General features: G+C 41.3%; 1 long non-coding RNA gene across 2 annotated transcripts in view; it reads left to right on the top strand.

Annotated features, from left to right (window-relative positions):
• LOC135235789 (uncharacterized) overlaps positions 1-16,719 on the top strand; it is a 188,671-nt gene that overhangs the window by 106,944 nt on the left and 65,008 nt on the right. Inside the window, exon 3 of one of the 2 annotated variants that reach the window (XR_010324438.1) lies at positions 659-1,667. The exons of the other annotated variant lie outside the window; for it this stretch is intronic. This is a non-coding gene — a long non-coding RNA (uncharacterized LOC135235789). Of the gene's footprint in view, positions 1-658; positions 1,668-16,719 lie in introns of those variants that run through there. 2 annotated transcript variants of the gene reach the window in all.

Genomic DNA, 16,719 nt, shown 5'->3' with positions numbered 1-16,719 from the left:
CAACAGCCCACTGCCTCCCACCTTAAGCTGATGAATTCATTACTCCTCATTCCAGCCAGGCTGGCACCACACTGTGTGTGTGTGTGTGCATGTGTTTTTGAATGTGTGTGCATGTTCATGCGTGTGCGTGTGTTTGTGTGTATGTTTGTGTGTTCAAATGTATGCGTGTGTACGTGTACATGCATTTGCAAATGTGTGTGGGCATGCACATGTGTGTACATATATGCCCATTCAAGTGTGTGTCTTTCTGTACATGCATATGCAAATGTGTATGTGTGTATGCACATGTGAGCATATATGTGCAAGTTAAAGTGTGTGTGCGTGTGTGTGAGGGAGAGTCTGTGTGTGCAAGTGCATGTGTGAATATGCATGCAAGTATTAATGGTGTGTTTGTGCATGCATACTCATGCAAGCAAATTTATATGCACTCCTTGTTGGCTCAGTGGATTTAAACCAGTGGATTGGTTTCAGAATTTCAGCCGTAATGTCATTTTTTTTGTTTATCGCATTGCTTCTGGCTCGGGGAAGATGAAAAGTCACTGCCCCTATGGACACTGAGCAAATCAATGTGCTGCAGAGTTGAAGGGACTTCTGAGGATAACGAAGTCGGGGGATGACTGAGTGCGCACTGAAACATACCCTTCTGTCTCGCGTGCAGCCCACGAACGCAGTCTTTCGGAAACAATAACACTGCAAGCTCAGCGAGTGTGGATTTGGGAAGAGGAACAGGAGCCTCGCATTTTTGACAAATCCCACAGATACCCTGAATCATGGATGCCCTCCCCAGGTGTGTGTGATTATGGCACGGAAGCGTGCACGCTCACGGAAAGGTCAAGATGAAAGGAAAATTATCTACAGGGCAAGTGCGGCGAATGCACCCGGTCCAAAAACACAGGCTTCTCCTGTCTTTCAGAATGTGAACTCTGGATCCAAAGGAATAGAAAGTCATTGCCTTTCCAAAGGGGTCCAGCTGACCTAATGAGTCGTAGCCAAGGTAACGGACAATTCCAAAAGTATCTGTCAATCTAACTTATCTAAAGCATTTCTATCTGTTCAGCTGCACCTCCAATCTCTCTCTCTCTCTCTCTCTCTCTCTCTCTCCCTCTCTCCCCCCCCCTCCCTCCCCCCCTTCCCCTTTCTCTCTAACTCTATAAATACACAACTGAAATGTTTCTTCAATTTCACTGAAGGATGGGCTGTATATTATCTATCATGCTATTTGTGAGATGAACAGAATCTTATATAATTCTCAAACTACTGTTAGCTTATTTGTGGAATGTAAATTAAATGAAGAAAGGGTCTATGGAAGTGTACAGTGCAATCATCATTCGAATGCACGATTCATCAAACTGTTTGGGAATCCAAAATATCCTTATTTGGCTGTTATTTAATTTGTTGTTATTACTTGTGTGTATCCAGTGGACCCATTACCAGGGTCGTATTTTTTAGTTATGTGATGCTCTCTTGATGGGATGTTATATTATCCGTTATGACTTTTGACAAATCTTTTTTTAAATGTTGGGCGAACAGGACGTGTGAAAAACGTGCCAGAGACTTGAATTTGATTAAAATTTAAAGTGTTTAAAAATAAAAACCTACAGCAGGAATGTTAACCTCAGTCCCCTGTCTGTATGTTTTCCCCTTCTGGTGCTGTATAATTTAATACTGCTTACATTATAAAATGCAGGAACCTTTTGCTGCTGCCATATTAAATATTTCGATATTTCATGGTGTTTCTCCTTCGAGTCCCTCCGATTTCAAGGGGCTTAAAAACTGTCAAGGGAGCTCTCCCCACATAAGGCACTGTCTCTAAGCAATCTGAAAACAAGTTACGTTATCGTACAAATCATAAAACATACATATTTTACAATAAGAAATCCAATTCACCGCTTGAGATCTAAAGGCAATTCGGAGAATAGGGCGCAGTACCAGACGTTTATGCAATCCGATGCCGTTACAAACCAAATGGCCGCCTTCAGAAATCCAGTTGGGTACTCAGGGGGCCAGACGATGTGAGGGCGGGTTTTTATTTTTTTTCCCTCTAGCAGAAGGCCAAAATTGTTCCACTCCTCCTATGGTATTTGTAGGCACCATTACAGGGGAACCCAGGGAGAACCTGAGGCTAAGCTACTCGTGGGAAACGTTTTTAACCCTGATCCGTCAGAGGAAGGGGATGCAGAGGGGGTGGGGGGTGGGGGGGCAGGGGTGGTTATAAATGTGGGCTTTGGAGGCAGGGCCACTGTGTTTACCGGAGCAATGTGTGCTGTGACCTGCATTCTGAGCGCTGTGCAGGTAGTTACCCGTGGCCTGCAGAGGGTTTAGCAGAGGGGGAACGTTCCGGTAGTTGTGTGGGGCGGAGGACGGACCCGCTGGGTAGCTGGGTTCAGGGGCAGCGGGAGGGCTCTGATTGCTCTGCCAAAAACAAGAATTACAGAGGAGGAATCCCAGGAGATGGAAAGTTTTTTCTGACTTTTTTTTTTTGCTAAGGTATGCTAAGGTACTAGGTAGGAATGCAGTGCACATTTGCGTCTAATGAAAAGGCAAGTCATTTATTTGATCTGCTTCATCTCCCGTAAGTGTATTTTGAGATGGATCTCTGTACAAACACAATGCTATCATGATCCATTAGAGCAGGTTTTTATTAATAATGTACTTTTTAATCAATGGGTAAGAATAGCTAGGCGTATGTTCAAATAAAATCCATTAAAAAAAGTGGGTCTGTTGAAACTGGCAGTTTACATTCAGGGCCTTCAAAATGAAAGACCTGAGAGGTGGGTTTATAAATGTCTCAGATACGGATGTAATTACAGCTCCCTTATCGCACTGTGACACTTCCCTTCCACTGGATGTGTCCACAAAAAACATACCTGTACTCTCAAACAAAGATAAAAGGAAGGTAATACGGCAGCAGAAAGACAATTATCATTCGTTTCTTGGCCATTTACAAGTTTCCTCTTGTGTCTTAACCATTACAGACATCAAATAGCCGAAAGGCAATCACACATTTTACACACAGAATTCCAGTTTGTGCATTTGCTGTCCAGACTGGGGAGTGACAGAGTTTCTCGAATTGACCGTATTTGCATGCATACCACGTTCTGCATAATGGGCCTTATTCTAGTTACGATCTGGTTATTCTGATTATGCCATTTACCGTGTCATGCCGTGTGTCATGGAAGGAGCAGCCCAGGAGTAATCTCATCCCTGTACGCGCGGTTAGCTGAACATTCTGCTTGCGTCCCTTGGTTGGTGCTAAAGGACAGTGCCCGAGCAATTCTTCCTTGTGCACGAAATGTTTAAAATTCAATGGGTGCGCAGCGCTGGGACTGTTTTTGGGTTGTTGACAATAAAAAATTAGGGTTGTTGACAATAACCCATTAAATAATCAACATTTTCTTCTTTTGGCTGTGGTGGTCCCCAAAAGTACAGATCTATGACCAGGTTTTCCATCAACCATCCTATCTTTAACCATTTTATTTAGTAACTGTAAAGAGTATCTTTCATCTTGTCTGAGGGCCTGTGTTATGCTATGTATACAAGCACTTTGTTCAGAATTGAACTCACTGCCCTTTAGCCTTACTATTAATAGTATTTTGTTTAATCTATAAAAAACTGATACAACCACATGTTGGATAGTTATATAGTACTATATAGCCTTTTAAAAAGTGATTTCTCTTGAACAACATGAGTGATAATTATGGAGCACTTTTACAGAGGAGGAGTCTTGAATTTCAACTGTTAAACTCATTGACATACACTCAATTTTCCCCCCTCTCTCTCTATGATAAAAAATGCATCAAGCCTATGAAAATTTAATTTTGCTCACAGCAATTCCTCCTTGGAATACCCCTCCGGCACTGTGCAATGCTTAATAAAAGCATTGTTCATAAGAAAAGAAAACGCTCATTCAACCTTCAGGTTATTTTGGAGATCCTTTGAAACACTGCGTTGCACAGCGTGTACAGTATGCACTTCGCTGAATGCAAGATCTCGCTTTCTACTGTGATGTTTTTTTTTTGCTCCTGTAGTTCACTGGTAAGAATGAGTACAATCCACTGCCTTCCCCCTCACACAACAGTATGTGAGTGTGATGTAATGTGTGACATTTCTTTCATCCTGACACACTTACATTTACACTGTTTTCCTTTTCTTTTTTAATTTTTTAAAAATAAAGTGGGGTGGTCATGTGTTGGGTTAAAGCCAGTTTCAAATTATCAGTTCTTCAGTTGGATCTATCAGTACAGCTACTGCCTTGGCTATCTGTGCACAGCTCTTTTCTTGTTTTGTCAGGATTGGCAGTGTGTGCATATTTGATCTCAATGATTGTTCACAGCATTGAAGCACATTAACAACTTTGATTTATGAGTAATTTCTTGCCACCCAGATTTTTATTAGATGGGCTTGGCACTGACCACTATATGAGGTGATGCACTGTAGGCCTCAAGCTTCTGTACATTTCCAAGCAAAAAAAAAAAGAACCCAAACTGCTTATTCATGCATAACTGTGAAAAATCTATTCCAGGAGGGTGGACAATTTTCTTTGTGATTTTAACAGCCAGGTTAAAGTTTCAACATTATGAATATTTACCTGATTTATTTTGTTTTTTGTGACATCTCACAATGCCACAGAAGTAACACATGCTTTTGTTCAACCTTTCATTTTCATGGAAAGTTCAATTGCTTTTTGAATCTGCTATTATGTAGTTAGACAGGTGTGCCCCCATACTTTTATTATTTGGCATTTTAATCTCTTGTTTGTCTTTAGTGACTCATTTGTCAAGTGACATTTAGAAGCTCACAAGGAATTGACAGGATGCCGTCTGGTTGCAGAATTTGGCAGAGTACGGCTAGAACATCTACCCTCTTTGTTCATGATTCATCCATTTTTAAACTATTTTAAAGGGGAAATTACATCTTGTTCTTAAACTACGCATGAAATATTGTTTATATTCCCTCTGTACACAAGGTGAGTATTATTTGCCCCTTCCTTCATTTCCCAATGGTACCAATATCATAGAGCAGCCAAACCTATTACTTAAATTCAAATTAACATGAGACGCTCCAGTAGACCCAGCCAAGATTACAATTTCGGAGAAGTCGCAAGCTACAATAGCCAGCCAATTGGGCTCAAGTTAAGGAAACAGACATTGGTGACTGAGAGGGCACACAAGGGAATTGTTCACTAATGCCTAGATTATAGTCATTTTTGTCCATTCTCTGTATTATTGCACAAGAGTGAGCGCTTGATTTTTAGAGTTGACAGGAATCTCGATGATCTTAGAGAAAAAGGAAGAAGTGAAGAAAAGGGGTAAAAATGGTGGCAGAGATGTAATATGGCGGCCCAGAACTGGCACACCTTGTGAATAGGGATGTACCATGGCCGGCGCTGTGGAAGGTGTGTGTTTGTGGTGAGGATGTGCCCGCGCGCCACTGCAGTGAAGTCACCCACAGCCCGCCTGCCACACGGCACTCTGAGGAAACGTACTGCTGCTGATTGGCCGGGCCAAAGAGACTTGGCCTGCGGGGAATAATTAGAGGTGGAACCCGCGAGGCTTATTCCCGTCTTTCAGAATTCCCACCAACGGTTTTGCACTCCACCTCTTTTATTTTAGGAAATGGCGGACTGGGAGCGTGTTGTACCCAGTGCCATGCAGTATTTTACCAGATTTCTGTTTCTACTCTTCCTTTCAAGAGTTGGGGGTGGGGGGCTGATCTGCATATTTCCATGTGTATTAATGGACTGTGTGCATATGCAAGAAATATGTCTTCCATACTGAATGTTAATGTGGCTTGTTTTTCCTATATGTTTTGTTTACTGGGCAGTGCTTTTTTCAGGAGACATAAATGATTAAGAATGCACTGTAGATTCTTCTCCCAGGGCAAGAGAAATCTGATGATGTCAGCCAGTTTTGTACCAAAACCAATGCAGAAAAAACAAATAAATACATTTGCAACAAATACATACAAATTAGAAATGACAAAGAGATAATTAGGAAGCAGGATTGTTGCTGAATTGTGGATTTGTGGAGCATTGGCTATACATACATATACATACAGTAATGAATAAGAAATAAGAAACATAAAACTGCATTGGGTGCTCAAGTATCATTTGGTGAAGTCACTATTTACTTTAATATTTCAGTGCTTCTCTCTCCTCTTCCAAAATGTTTATCCTGTTGCGTATTGTTAGTAGCTTACTTTTCTAGCCTATGAAATGATCAGCCAGAGTAATGTAAGACTGTACATACAGGTGTGTGTGAGGGAGCTATCATTGCTTTGTAGCGTTGTAGCTCCTGTTTGTTTGAGGCATGAGAGACAAACATTTTGTTGTAACTAAGCTTCATTTTGACATTTGCACTACGATACATTTCACTGCGATGCATTGTGATTGATATACACTATCACAGCACATGTATGTTGTTTGCCTTTATAGGTTTAATTTGTCATGATAGCGCTTCCTGATCTCTCGCACAAATAAGCGGTTTCACTGGTCGACATGTGCTTTCAGTTGGTTTGGAGTTGCGTTGGGTGGCAAACGGTGGGAATGTGTAAGAATAAAAAAAATAAGAGCCTGTCACAAAGACGGACTGCTATAATGTGTGTGCATGTGATTTATGTAAGATATATATCTATATAAAGTGCGTGCATGTGTGCGTATGAGTATCTGTGTGTATACAGTATGCATTCATGCCCACAGTGGTGTAGTTCACATGGGAGACTATCTCTGACAGTCTGTTTGTTATGCTCATGCAACTATACCATGGAGAGACACGTTCTGTGCTCAACAGCAATAAGATTGGAAAGTACAGAAGGTGACTTCCAGTACATATCGATCCAAGCTGTGTTATTTTCCTAATTTCAGAACAAGTGGTGAACAAATATCCAATACTGCAAATGACATGATCCACAATTACACAATATGTAAAATATGTTGTAATATGTTTTTGCCAGTTTTAATACCTTAATCTTAAAATGAGGTCTTCTGTCTTAACTAATTTTTCTCTTATTTGGTAACAGTTTCTTATAAGGTCACAAGAATTGACATTAACTAATGTAGTTGTTAACTACTAACTACTGAGAAGTTAATCTGTACAGCATTATTAAATGTATTTGTACATTATTAATTCATGTTAACAACTACATTAGTTAATGCCAGTTCATTTTGGGATTATAAAAACAGTTAATGTATTTGTTAATAGTTAATTTATTATAAGTGTATCCGGTGTTTTGATTAACTACTAACTATATTTCACGCTTACTTAATGTTTTTGTGCATCATTGATTCATGTAAACAACTGCATTAGTTCATGCCAATTCATGTGACCTTATTGTAAATTGTTACCTCTTATTTTCATAACTGACCTGGCAGAAGTCCATCTTCTGCTCTGGCTCTTTTTACTTAAGTGGTGTTTTAGTTGTTCGCTGGAAAAAATCGGAAAAGTGAACGTCTCATCGAGTTCCAGCAGGCTTGTTGCCCAATCCAATAATCAGGTGATTTAACAGTGGTAGTGCTCACCGAGCATCGCAGAGAGGCCAGAGAGTTTCTGAACTGCTGTGCAAGTTCCGTTCCCTTGCTTCTTGTTGTTTATCCAACCATCTATTTAAAAAGATCAATAACTTCTAGTTTTTGCAAACTTGGGGAAAATAATAAACTGAAAGCGTATCTAAAACCCGTAACTTGCTCGGGAATTCATACAGCTTCAACTGGATTTTCGGTTGCGTTGTGGACATCCTCAGGTCCTCTGTGTGTTGAATGAAAATGTTATTGACTGCGACTGGGAGACGAAGCTTTCGAAACGGTGAACTCCATCATTCAGAGCAACCTGCAGCACCGGCAACGCGGGATGCTCTAAATCAGTGGTCTCAAACTCAATGCCATGGAGGTCCATGTGTATGCTGGTTTTTATTCCAGCCTCAGATCTTGATTATGTAATTAGTTCAATTATTTACTGAATTAGGGATGCAGGTTTGCACATAATGGTGACCCGACGTCTATGGTGACCCACATTGTCTAAATAAAAACTGGCTTATATTCTGTACTTCAATGCAGTTAAATGCATATGGCTGAATGAGTAATTGGACTCAATTAAGGCAGCATTAATTGGTTGGAATGAAAACCTGCATACACATGGCCCTCCATGGCAACGGGTTTGAGACCACTGCTCTAAATGAAGTCTATTCTGTAAGAACTGTGAGGATGTGGGTACGTGTACAGCATCATTAACTTCAGCAAATGTGGCAGTCTGCCTCCAGGGTTGTCTGAGAACAATTAACAGTGACTTAATGTGACTTAATGACTGTTTCGGGATAAAACAATGAATTAGAAACCATTAAGTCAGTCCTGCACTTTATACAAAGCACCTTGTGTGACTTCCTGTATCAGACAGGAAGTGCAGGGCATTACACTACCCTGTTTGGCAAATTCGCCAGAGCAGATTATGCTAAATACCAACAGCCCTGGAAGACCAGTGCTTTGACTTTTTAACAACACATCCACAGCTGAATGAAAGCAGCATTAAAATCTAATACTATAAACTCTCACAGTACATTTTGTAGGTGCGAACATCACTGGGATTTCACAGCGCAATTAATGTTATATTCATCAGTTCAGTCTCTGAAGTAAAGAGCCTGCTTTCCTCAAAACGAGCCAAGCGGTGGTTTGAATTGTACCTTTTCCTATTAGCTAGGCTAAAATATGCTATGCAGTATCTTCTTCCATACATGTCAAGCCAATGGGGCTAATGAAGTAATTTGCATGCAGTGTTGTCTGTCTATGGGGATTATGGAAAAAAACAACGTTTACCCTTTCAAAAAAAATGGGGGGGGGGGGGGGATGATGAGCTATCAACTTGGGGTGGGGGGGATGGGGGGTGGGGGTTCAGTCTGTCTTGCACCATTATTTCATAATGCATCTGAGTGATGCATCGGTGAGAAATGCATTAATTTAAAATGTTTTCCTGCATGCAGCAAAATTCAGATGGTTCATTATACAGATGCATACATACCAGTATGCATGAGTACATGCACCTGTACTTGTTGGACAACATATTACTAGTAACAGTTTAACCTTCAGCTGATGTTATTGGAAAAACAGCAGTCACAATCCATAAATGCAGGCTTTGTTAAATTCAGGTGAATATGCTTATGTCTTGCTTAAACATGCAGTGTCTTACCCGTTTTAGGATCTGTGCAAGCCAGCACTCTTACAGAGGGAATAAGGAAGTACACACTCACGCTGCTGGAAGTCATATTGCTTGTGTGACATCAGTGACCTTTCCAAACATAATGCGGTCCCTCTACAGCTTTACTGCAATAGGATGTTTGCTTGAGGCCATTTGTATTTGTACATGTTAGTTAGCTGCCTGTTCAGTCCCTGGTGAGGTCACATTCTCAACTGCGCAGGTAGCCCCCGCAGCATGAACATCTCAACAGTGTGTGTGTGTGTGTATATGTATACACACACACACACACACAACCATGTGTATGTATAATGTCTATTTGTGTGCACACATGCATACAAAGTAAGTCTTTAGTAGATGTAAAAGTCAAATAGAAGTCATTTGGATATCAGTGTTCAGTGTCGTTTTTCATGTGCTGGTAGTTTTTGTACTTGTATTTTATAAGCTTGTAGTGTGCATAAGCTTGGATTGCAGATTTATTAGGCTAACGTGTGTGTGTGTGCGTGTGCAGAGAGTTGTATAGCTGGGTCTCATTTCTTATTTCTCACCAGTTTTGTATCTCATGTGATGGATGAACGGAGAGTTCCATTCTGCTGGAAGTCCAGCATTTTGCCCTTGTTAGTGGGCATGGTATGTGCGCTGTTCTCTCCAAGCCCAAAGAGGAAATCTGCTGTAATTCTACTCTTAGTCTCAATGTTAAGTACTTTAGGCAGGCCACCATCTGTAATATTTGAAGGCATGTAATTGCACATTCCAATGGAGATTCAGATGAAGTATTCATCTGTGGGCATGTGATCTGAATGTCCTGTTACTCCTGTTACAAAGCGCTGTTCTGAAAAAATGTCATCGCATCAAAGTGCAGTGCCAGCTCTTCTAATCATCTGACTTAATTTCTTCAGCCCTAAATCCTTTTTTTTACAACCCCAGTTAGTGTGAGCGCTTGTGGGTGTGAATGCACAATAGGTCTGTATAAAGCTTATGGATATTCAGAAACAATTTTGTTAAACTTTACAACAACAACAACAACAACAACAAAAAAGCTGTCGGTGACTGTGACCCCCACACACCATGCTGTACCCGGTTCTCTGAGGCCACTGATTGCGGCGGTTGGCTCTGCTATGCGGCGAAACTGTGTGAATGAGTTAGTGTTACCCTGGGTAACTTGGCTGTTGTTGCTTTAGCGGGAGCCATTTGAGAGCCACTCTAACACGGCTCCTGCAGCGCGCGGATCATGATTTATAAATAAGCCGGTCGCTATTATTGTAGTTAAACGGTTCACTGGCATTTGCCATATACATTTACCCGCTGAATAATGGATGACGTTCTCGAGCCTTGCCGTTTGAAGCCAAACTTGTTCACGCCAGAGCTGTTGTAGAAAGCTTGGCCTGTGAAGTAAAATCACCAAAGGAAAAGGATGTTTTAAGGCCTCTTATAAATTCCTGTGTTAAGGAGCGGACTCGGTATGCTGTAACTGCAATTGTAAGCCAAAGGGATACCTTAAAGGAGTAAGGTTTTTCATCGTTTATTTTATTTTCACAGCTTTTACATTGCTTTATCCTCAGACTGTATTATATATTCATCACTGCTGATTCCTGTGTTGATCTGACTGTGCGCTGTCTCTTTGTGTGTGTGTGGAATATCTGGCATGGTTTCCACTGAGCCCTGTGGCCATTTCCTGGTTAGGTTCCCCATGGCAACACTGTTTTCCCGCTGTTTTCTCTAAGGGCTTTTATTTTGTATTTAGTGTTCTGTAATCTCTATGTGGAGCCGTTGGTGGAGCCCCCTGGCTGAGGTAGTTCCCTAAATCGTTAGTCTTCAGTCCCGTGTCGAGGCCCGCAGAAATACCTAGAAATGTTCACCCACGGCAGACGTGACTGTTCCTCTCTGCACATCCTTTAGTATGGCTAAAGTCACACTGTAGTTCAACTGGCTCTGAGCCCATGTGTTAATATATTGATTTCTGCAGAACATCATGAATAATTTGCAGCTTCAGTAACTGCACCTTTACATAATACATTATTTATTTATTTATTTATTTATTTATTTATTTATTTATTTATTTATTTATTTATTTATTTATTTATATTAATGGTTGAATGTTTTTTCTCCTCCCCCATCAAAATGAGTTGCATGCAATGCAGTTGATTGATATGTAATGTAGTTTTCATCATCTACTGTAGATGATTGGTGAAAACCCGGCTAAATTTGATTGAAAAGTGAAAGTTTTCCAGCTGACTAGGACACAGCCAGGCTAACCTGAGCTAACCTAGTCCGTTTATGTAAAAACATCTCTCAGCCAAGATTTCCACCCCTCTAGACATCTAGATTCTGTTGAGATCCAGGCTTGTGCTCACTGGGTATGTGGTCATCACATCAACTATCAACACATCAACTTTTTATCGCTGTGGATAAAAGCGTCTGCTAAATAAAATCTAATGTTATGTAAAATGTAATGTCATCTACAAGCCCACAACCACAAAATGTTTACCATTAATTAAACTCTGATAGAGTACCTTTTACTGTGATAGAGTACATTTAAACCCTTGTGGACTCTTATAAATATAATTTATATTGATACTAAACACTTTACAGCATAATTCAATTTGGAATTTATTTGGCATAATTTAACACAGCCGCCATATTGACATACCTGCAAGACGTGGAAACAATACACTCTGTCCCTCAGACTGAAAACCAGAGCTGAAATGGAGTGCTTATCTGAAAGGGCAATGCACCTACACCATCTTAATGTACTTTAATGTTGATCGCTAAAAGCAGTACTGCCCCACGTACTCTGTTTCACTCAGGTCATGCACTGGGCCTGAGGTGTAGGACTTATCCAGCTTCTGAAAAGTGTCACAAGTAAGGTCAGGACATCAACTCCAGATGATAAATCTCCAATCGTACATCATGTCTGAACTAAAGTCTTCAGAACTCAGTTGTGATAAGCTTGACAGACTTGAGACTGTGCCTTTTACTTTGTTCTCTGTCACACACGCACTCACACACACACACACTTTCTCTCACCCACACTCACTTTCCCTCTCTCTCAGGCACGCATGCACACACACACACACACACACACTCATTCTCTCTCTCTTTCTCTTCTCTCCACACCACTTCTTTTCTCATACCACATCTCTTCTCTCTCTGACTGTACATAGTCACATTTCAGTCTTGACGATGTCTGGTCTTACTCGTGGGCATTGTTGCATGAGTGCGTATCTCAGTCATATTGCTGGTGGTAACCGTGGTCTGTGGACACACTCTGTGTACACAAAGACACACTAGCCTCCCTTCTGGGAGACCACCCGATTGTAATAACAGCCAGAGAGGAGAGAGCAATTAATCTTCAGAGCCCCGTCGTTTAAAGGAGAAATTTAAAAATCTATGAAATTATATTTTCAGGAAGGACGGGTGCACTTGGCTGAAATGACTATTGATTAGCAATTCAGCAGAATGCTTCTTGGAGTGGAAAATTTTTTCTTATTTTATAACGTTAGTCAACTGTTAGACAATGTTTACCAAAATGAACAGTCATCAACAAATAAATTAGGATTGACTAAATGAACGGTTAGGGAAATGCTCAGTGCTTGCAGTGTGCTGCTTTGTGTGATATTGCGGTGGTATTTAAGTGCTAAAAGCCATTGAAGCCAAGCATGAAAAACAGTGCTTAATTTGTGGATAATGACATTAAAATGCTCTTCTGTGGTTCTCTGATAAAATAATCATTTGAGAATGAAAGAAAAGTGTTACATCGTATGAATTATTCAGAAAATACATATTCAACAGGCTTATCTGTTCATTTCAGAGGCCAGATATCTTTATTTATCTTTTGTATCTTACTTTTTACTGTTTCATTCTTCCACAAAGCTGGCAGCACCTTCATCATTTTAAATCAGTTAAGCTCCTGGTGCACGTTTTCTACTTTGTCACCGGCTGTGCTTAACGGTAAATCTCACATCAACATTTGTTGTTGTTCATAATCCTCTTAACATTAAGTGCTTCATTACTCTTTTATTAGAATGTGGACAGGGATGTGTGACAAAATATTTATGCCACCGAAATTAATCCACAATCTGTTGTGCACATTCCTGGAAGTCTCATGACAGGCCCTATTATAGAAAAAAATTGTCGCACATCATTAAATACAGGCAGTTCACTGTGAAAATAACATTATTACATGGCCCAGAAGTGCAACTCATTTGAAGTCTGAAAATATTGTTGTGAATGTTACTACTTAGATTATATCTATTTCTGTTCTTGTGTGTGTGTGTGTGTTTGTATGTATGTGTGTGCGTGTGTGCGTGTGCGTTGTGTGCGCGCGCGTGCGCGTTGTGTGCGCGCGCGTGCATGTGAGCAAGTCTGTGTGTGTGTGCGTGCATGCGTGGGTGCGTGTGTAAAACAGCCGAAAGGTCGTTAGTACTGTGGCGGTCTGCTCTCTCCTGAGCTGCATCCCCCACCTCACACAACATGGATCAGGTAGTTTGGTTCAGTCAATTTAAATGCACAACTGCTGCAGAGCCCAGGCGCGTCCTCAGCAGTGCCTGGGAAACCTGTCTGTAATGAGATTAGATGCCCGGGCCTCTGAAGGCGGCTCCAGTTTCATATTTATTTATTAATCATGCATGAGGTCGCAGAGATAGTCCCAAGGTCACCGAGTCTCTCCAGCAGAGGAACTCCCATTAATACTGGCCCACTGCTCGGCCCTGCCTTTCCCGCACAGTCCGCACCGGAGCCAATTGATTACTTTTACTCTGAGAGTATCAAAGTGCTAACACTGCCTCGACGCTGCTTACAGTGCCTCACACACCTCACCCAGCTACCTGTCCAGGCTGTGGTGACCTCTCGTCTTGACTACTGCGACTCCCTCCTTGCAAGCCTGCCAGCGTATGACACACAGCCACTACAGATGATTCAGAATGCTGCTGCTGCCCGGCTTGTCTTCACCCTTCTGAGGTTTTCTCGCGTCACTGCCTTGCTGAGGTCACTCCACTGGCTACTGGTTGCAGCCAGGATAAGGTTCAAAGTCCAGAACCTCGCCTACACTGCAGTCAACAGGACATCCACCGCCTACCTACAGGACATGATTCAATCCTACCCGCCAGCTTGACCACTCCGCTCTGCTGCAGCAGGGCGACTTGAACCCCCTGCCATCCGGAGGAATGGTTCTCTCGTCCCTACCATGGAGCTTCTCCACCCTAGCTCCCCATTGGTAGAACAAACTCCCTGTTCCTCTACAAGCCACTCAGTCATTGCCTATCTTCCGCCATGGTCTGAAAACGCATTTCTCTTCAGACCTGGACTAGCTATCACCACTCTGCTGGGCACTCCCAATCTAAGATCACTCATCACTTATATTCTTCCACTTTATTCCTGTAGCGCTTTCATGTTACATGTACCTCCATCCAGCACTTGTACCATTATCTTGATGTTATAGCCTGTTGTCATGACTCCTAGTTTGACTGAACATTACTCTCTGACATTAGCCTATGCTTACTGTGTGAACTGAACTTAATGTGTTCATGGTTATGAATAACTGTTACATAATGAGTATTGTACCTTTTTGGACCTGTGTTTTATAGTTGTTCCAATGACCTTCAGTATGCACTTATCGTACATCGGTTAAATAAGATAAGAAAATTATATGCAAACTTGTATTTTGATTAAATGACTGCTGGTGATTGATACAAAAATAAGTACTACAGTGGCCAGTAGTGCCTGCGTATAGGCGTATCCACAGGCATGACTGACAGCATGGTGAACCAATTAGATTGTAATTAATTACTAGTATGATTCTCAGATTAGCCTAAATGTACTGAGAACTCTGGACAATCCAAAATGAGAATTTGCTCGGGCTCCACTTTATTGGAAAACTGTTTAATTGAACCTTCAAATGTGCTCCAAAGTGCTGCCGCGATGGCGATTGTCTGCTTCCCTTCCCAGTAATCTCTGTTTGAATTACAGGACTCCACCTGCTTGTGAAACCTCATTTCCACCTATTACCTGCTGGCTGATTGCTTTCTACCCGATGATAGTGCTTATTAAACTGAATGCAAGCAGAGCGATCTGCTGTACAGATTGAAATGTCAAGTGTATGACTGTTTCATTTGTGGAAAGGTTTAAGCGATACGAAACTTCCAATTATCAGGGTTGGTACCATGCCCAGTTTCTGTACTGGGGCTGAAAATCAGACACTCAATTAACGACAGATAATTTATTGACAATAAGATGAACATGTGCATTGTTACGCCGAAAAACTACATCAATAATACATCACAATAGCAGTTGCACTCATACTCAAAATTATGCTTATTATGGCAAAATCAGTCTATACAGATAATTTATGGTGACAGAAATTATTTTTAGATTTGTTCATGCACACACTGAAATATTCATATACATGCCTAGAGACAATCAATGTGTCCTTAAAAGTTAAATTAATGCAATAATTCTTTTTCTCGCACAAATCAATTTTGACCAGTTGCATTTGGTGCTTGCTAGATTGAGTAAGAATTTTTTTTAAAAACCTGAATTGACTGCGGATACAGACTCTTAGATTGTTCGATTCTTTAAAGTATTCCTCTAAGAACAAACGTGAAGCGTGCTTATTGTACATGCGTGAACATGGGGTCATTGTAATAATAATGAGTAACATTAATGTACTGAGAGTGTAGCAGTATGCTAATTGAACATGGTACAGGGTTGAGGGCAGTTGGCAGGTGTCATTGTGTGACAGCCCGATGCCTCCTCGCACGCTTCGGTAAGCTCACGCCTTATCAGTAAGCAGACAGAGAAAACACGCTCAGATTTTGATTGTGTCCCTGCATGAGGGTTAATCCTCATGCTGTGCAAATTTAAGTGCATGAGGATAAAGCCAAAATAAATAATTGGGCGTATTGTGCTTCAGTGTGTCCAATGCTAAAGGCAGGGCTGAAAGCTGCCCCGGGGCCAGATGTACAGCGGACGTGCTTGAGCTTAATCTGCTTATCATATTCGCTGGTGCCCCTCTTTTGATCTAAAGCGCTTTTCCTCAGAAATGTTTTATATTTCTTGTTGTAAGTAGGCCTTGCTCCCACACAGTAAAATCACCATTAAGAAGTGAATTTCCATATGGGTGTAAGTTTATTTGTTTATTTTTCTTATGTATTGTTTTTTTTTTGTTAAGTATTCTAAGCCAACGGCACCCAGCTCTCAGATTGTAGCATAAAGGGTGCTTTTAAGAAAAGCCCTTTTTTTTTTTGCCTTGGTTAAACGAGCAATTCTCTTCCCAATACAACCCCCACCCCTCCCCAACAGAGGCTATTTTGTGAATATCGCAGAGTCAGATCTTTGGGACTTTAGAAGACCCCTATGGGCTGCCAGTCACAGACAGAAACTCCGTGCCGACAGCGGAGGCGGAGGGAAGTTCACCAGGGGGGCGAGAGACAAGCCAGGTGAGAGGGGTTAGCGTTCTGTCATCCTCTTAACACAAGCAATTTCCCCACCACAATGAGCGCATTCAGAGATAGCCAAGGTTACAGCAGGCAGTTTGCAGGGT

Source organism: Anguilla rostrata, chromosome 12 (genome assembly GCF_018555375.3).
Source record: "Anguilla rostrata isolate EN2019 chromosome 12, ASM1855537v3, whole genome shotgun sequence".
Lineage (NCBI taxonomy): Eukaryota > Metazoa > Chordata > Actinopteri > Anguilliformes > Anguillidae > Anguilla > Anguilla rostrata.
Note: the sequence above shows the minus strand (reverse complement) of the source record. Positions and strands in the feature narration are given on the sequence as shown.